The following is a 5,218-nucleotide window of genomic DNA, read 5'->3' as shown; positions in this document are numbered from 1 at the left end:
CTAACACTATTTCCATGTTTTTGAATGAATTTTCTTGCTCGTTCCAAGATATCTGTGCCTCCCTCTCATATTTTTCAATCATGGTCTCAAGCTTTGAGAGGCTTTGGTTCATGGAAGTTTGTGTGGGTGGTGAATTTTGATAGAGGCTTTCTGTTGAAGCATGGTCAAGTGATGATATCTTTGGATGAATATCATATGGAGCATTAAAATTTTCTTCCCAGCCACCATTAGAATCATGAATTGCATCATTTTGTGGTGGAGGGAAATATCCCATATGATTGTCTCCCTCATCTTGTGTTTCTGAAGCAATTCTCCATGGATTGGAGTGCTTAAAATTTGTATTTTCTTGGTGATATTCCCAGCCACCATTAGATATTGGTGATGGTGGGTGATATCTGATACGTAAAAATTTGATTTCACGTATAACCGGCAAGTATACCGGGTCGTATCAAGTAATAAGACTCACAAAGAGTGAGGTCGATCCCACGGAGATTGGTAGATTAAGCAACTTTAGTTAAATGGTAGATTTAGTCAAGCAAACATAATTTTGATTTCATGAGCATTTTGATTTTTGAACATAATTATAGGAAATTAAATGGCAAAGAATGTAAAGAACTAGGAGATAGAAATAAAGTGCAAGTAAATGACGGAAACTTAAAGTGCAAGAAACTTAAATGACATCAAAGATAAATTGCAAGGAATTAAAGGTTGCAGAAATTTAAGGAACATAAGAGTAAATGGCAAGAAGTAAATGAACAGAATGTAAATAACAAGAGTAGTAAATAGACAGAATGTAGAAGGGGATTGGGAAATGGGTAATCAAATAACTAGAAGCAAAAGAAATGAGAATTAATGATAGAGAGGATCATTAGGGATCAGAGATGTTAGTTTTCATGAATTGATGTTAGTCAAATCCTTCTCAATCATGGGTATAGATCTATGGCAAGTGGGTGATTGAATCCCAATCTCTTGGTGATTCAATCTCTCTCAACATAACCAACTGCCACTCTCGTGATCTAATTGTTCATGAGAAGAGATGAAGCTCAAAATTTCAACAACAATTGCCATGAACAAAAATTAAACTAAGTATAAAAGAAGAAGAAGAAGAAGAAGAAGAAGAAAAATGCTTAAAGCTTCAAGAAAATGAAGAAGAGAAGTTCCAAGATGAACCAAGAGTAGCTCTCTGGATCCCCTCTCCGAAGTACCAAAAGAGTTTCCAAATACAAGTGCTCAAAAGTGTAAAAATGGCTAAGTGTAAAAAGTAAAGTAAAAGTGTAAAAGTCAGAAAGTCCCCCACAAGTACATCAATCTCTTCTATTTATACTACTCCCAAAACTTCTTCAGAGATCTCCAATTTGGGTTAGCAATGTGGGCTTTCTCATTGTTGAATTCTTGGCTCAATTGGAAGTGTTGCTAGACTTGGAAAGGAAGAGTTCATTCATCATGTTTCTGGCCCATTGGCTTGGCGTTATTGGCACTAACTCCAGCCCAAATGCACGTTGGCAACGTGCAAGACATTTTCCTGGTAGTGAAGTATGAGACTTGGGCGTTGCTAGCCCAAGTTGTTGCCAACAACTTGCTTCTCCTCTTCTTAGCTCTACTTTCATGCTAAATGTAGCCCAAAATTTGAGTGTCAACCTTCTGCTTCAATATGGACTACTATACATCATTGGAAAGCTCTTGATGTCTATTTTCTAATGCCACTGGAATCACCTCAATTGGACTTTCCTAGCTCAAGTTATGGTTCCTCAAAGAAGGTAAGGTCAAGCTGCCAAGTTGTTGCCAAGTTGTTGTGAATAACGCCCATTCATTTCCAAGTTGGCAACGTGCACCACAATTTCTTCACCATTCTGGCGTTGTTGCCAAACACTCCTTCCCTTTAGCACGTTGGCAACGTGCTCGAGCACCCTTCCTTGGCCCATTCATGCTTTCTTGAATTTCAACCTCATTTCCTTGTTTTTGGGGCCTAAAGATGACTCTGATTCGAGCTTCCATTTCATGCTCCACTATAGACTATTATATATGGTTGGAAAGCTATGAATGTCAGCTTTCCAATGCAACTGGAAGCACTCAATTTGGATCTCTATAACTCAAGTTATGCTCGTTTGAAGGAGACATGGTCAGGCTGCCAAAATCGCACACGTTTTTGGTGAAAACGCCCTTGTTTCCAGCGTTGCCAACGTGCTCAGATTCTGAAGCTCTAAATGAAGCCATCTTTTGAAGCTTCAAATGAATGCCAATCCCATACTATGATATATGGTTGGAAAGCTCTGGATGTCTACTTTCCAATGCCGTTGAGAGTGCATCATTTGAAGGTCTACAACTCAAGATATACTCCATGGAAGAGAGCAAGGTCAAGCTGCCAGGGTTGCTGCGTTGTTGATGAACACGCCCATGCAATCCCAAGTTGGCAACGTGAATGATGCATGTCCCTGGCGTTGGCAACTTGAATGGTGCATGTCCCTGGCGTTGGCAACTTGAATGGTGCATGTCCCTGGCGTTGGCAACTTGAATGGTGCATGTCCCTGGCGTTGGCAACTTGAATGGTGCATGTCCCTGGCGTTGGCAACTTGAATGGTGCATGTCCCTGGCGTTGCCAAGGATAACGCCAATGGTTCTTGGCGTTGGCAACGCCCTCGAGCTCCTCTTCAAGGCTTCATTCTTGTGCTTGGCGTTGCCCATAAAACACGCCAATGATAGTGGCGTTGGCAACGTGGTTGAGCTCCAAAACTTGGTGCCAAAGTTGCTTGGTTGTGTGGCGTTGGCAACGCCCATCTTGAGTTAGCAACGCCAGCTCCTTTTCTTCCAGGGCCAAGCTTGATTGTGTGGCGTTGCCTTCAACAACGCCCATAGTTCTTGGCGTTGGCAACGCCCTCGACACTCCTTCATGGCCCAAGTTTCTTGCTTGTGTGGGCGTTGCCTTCAACAACTCAGCCTATTCTTCAAGTTGGCAACGCCAACTTTGCTTCCAAAGCTGCCTGGCGTTATCCTCAACAACTCACCACATTCCTAAGTTGGCAACGCCAACTTCATAAAATTTGTTTGATCATAAGATGAGTTGAACTCCATTTGAATTTTGGAAAACACAACACCAAGGAAAATTGAAATTACTCATATCAGAGATGAGAATTTCTTAGTGAGGCAAAAACTCAAACACCTTGGTTTCAATTTAAAATAGGAAACAAAAATAAAGAAAATGCTTGATCTAGACTTCTCACCCACTTAATCATTGTTGATCTGATCAATCCCCGGCAACGGTGCCAAAAACTTGATGGTGTTTTTGTGGAAAAAGAAATTTCCAAACACACAAATCCAACCGGCAAGTGTACCGGGTCGCATCAAGTAGTAATAACTCACTTAGAGTGAGGTCGATCCCACAGGGATTGATGGATCAAGCAACTTTAGTGGGTGACTAGTTTAATCAAGCTAACATTGAATGAATTGTGTGAAGTTAAGCAACAGAATATAAATTTGCAGGGAATTTAAATTGCAGAAAGTAAAGTGGCAGGAAACTTAAAGAACAAGAAAGTAAAAGAGCTGATACTTACATTGCACGAAATATAAATTGCATTAAATGTAAAGGGGATTGGGTGCAGGGAATTTAAAATTCAACAAGAAAATGTAAAGAGCAATCAAACAGAGGAGTAAAAGATGAAATAAGTAGGTAAAACCATTTCACATTTAGTTGCATATAGTTTAGGTTGCATATAGTTTATTTACATTGAATAATTGTTGATGCCCTTTGCTTTCTCTTGGCTTAAGCATGAGGACATGCTTGGTTTAAGTGTGGGGAGGTTGACAAACCCCATTTGTAGGTTTATTTTGTATTGATTTTAGGGAATTTTATAACCTTTTACCCACATTTATCCATTGAAATAGCATGGTTTTATAACTTCTCCCTTAATTGTGCTTAAGAGTGAAAACATGCTTTTTAGGACTTAAAATAGCTAAATCTAATTCTCCTTGATTCCATTAGATGCCTTGATATGTTTGTTAAGTGATTTAAGGTTTAGGAGGCAAAGATTGGATCAAGGGAATGAAGAAAAAGCATGTAAAGTTGGAGAACTCATGAAGAAATGAAAGAACCGGAAAGCTGTCAAGCCGACCTCTTCGCACTTAATTGACCATAACTTGAGCTACAGAGGTCCAAATGATGCGGTTTCAGTTGGGTTAGAAAGCTAACATCCGGGGCTTCGAAACGATATAAGATTTGCCATAGTTGCTACACGTATGGTGGCGCGCACGCGCATAGTACGCGCACATGCCGTTGCTGCCATCTAGTTCACTTAATGCAACATGTGGCCAGCGATTTTAGAAGCCTTGTGGGCCCAATCCAACTCATTTCTAATGCTATTTAAGCCAAGGATTGAAGAGGAATCAACTGAAATTTTAACCATTAGTATAGTTTAGTTTTAGAATTAGTTTCTAGAGAGAGAAGCTCTCACTTCTCTCTAGAATTAGGATTAGGATTAGGATTAATCCTTAGATCTAGGTTTTAATCTTTGCTTTCTTCTACTTCTACATCTCAATTCCTTGTTGTTAGATTCATTCTTCTTCCATCCTTTGGTTGTAATTTCCTTTATGTTGTTCTTACATTTTGTTGTAGATCTAGTATTGTTCATTCCATTTTCTTTCAATTTAATAAGAGGTAATTCATAATAATTGTTCTACTTTGCTTTTCTATTGTTGATCTCTTGTTTTTGTAGTTATAGATTCCTTTAATTCTTGCAATTTATGTTGTTTATTTTTATTGCAATTTAATTCTGGCGCGTACGCGTCCTTCGACCAATATACCCATCGACGCGTAAACGTGCATGACGCGCACGCGTTGGTAAAAAAAAATGAGTTTTTTTTTCTCCCCTTCCATTTTCTTTTGCTTATCACATTCGCATACTTCTACTCTTCCCATTTTCATTTAGTTTTTGTAGCATGTTTTCGTTTTTTTTCTAGGCATTTTAATAATGGTGTTGCATCTTCCTACTCAATTGTTGAGGATTCCTTGCATTACTTTAGTGCCTCTTGGCTTGTTTCATATTGTTGGGTGATGTTTTTCTTCAAATCAATGCTCAATCTTTTATGCACTTGTGTTCTTTGTGCATTGATATGACCTTATATTGTCTTTCATGGCCCACTCTCTCTTGCTCGAACTTAATGCTCATCATGCTCTTCATGCTTTGACCTTACTCTTGCATCAAGCATCATTGATATGCCATTTTCT

This window comes from Arachis duranensis, chromosome 3, assembly GCF_000817695.3.
Source record: "Arachis duranensis cultivar V14167 chromosome 3, aradu.V14167.gnm2.J7QH, whole genome shotgun sequence".
NCBI lineage: Eukaryota > Viridiplantae > Streptophyta > Magnoliopsida > Fabales > Fabaceae > Arachis > Arachis duranensis.
The sequence above is the reverse complement of the archived record's forward strand: the minus strand, read 5'-3'. Positions refer to the sequence as shown.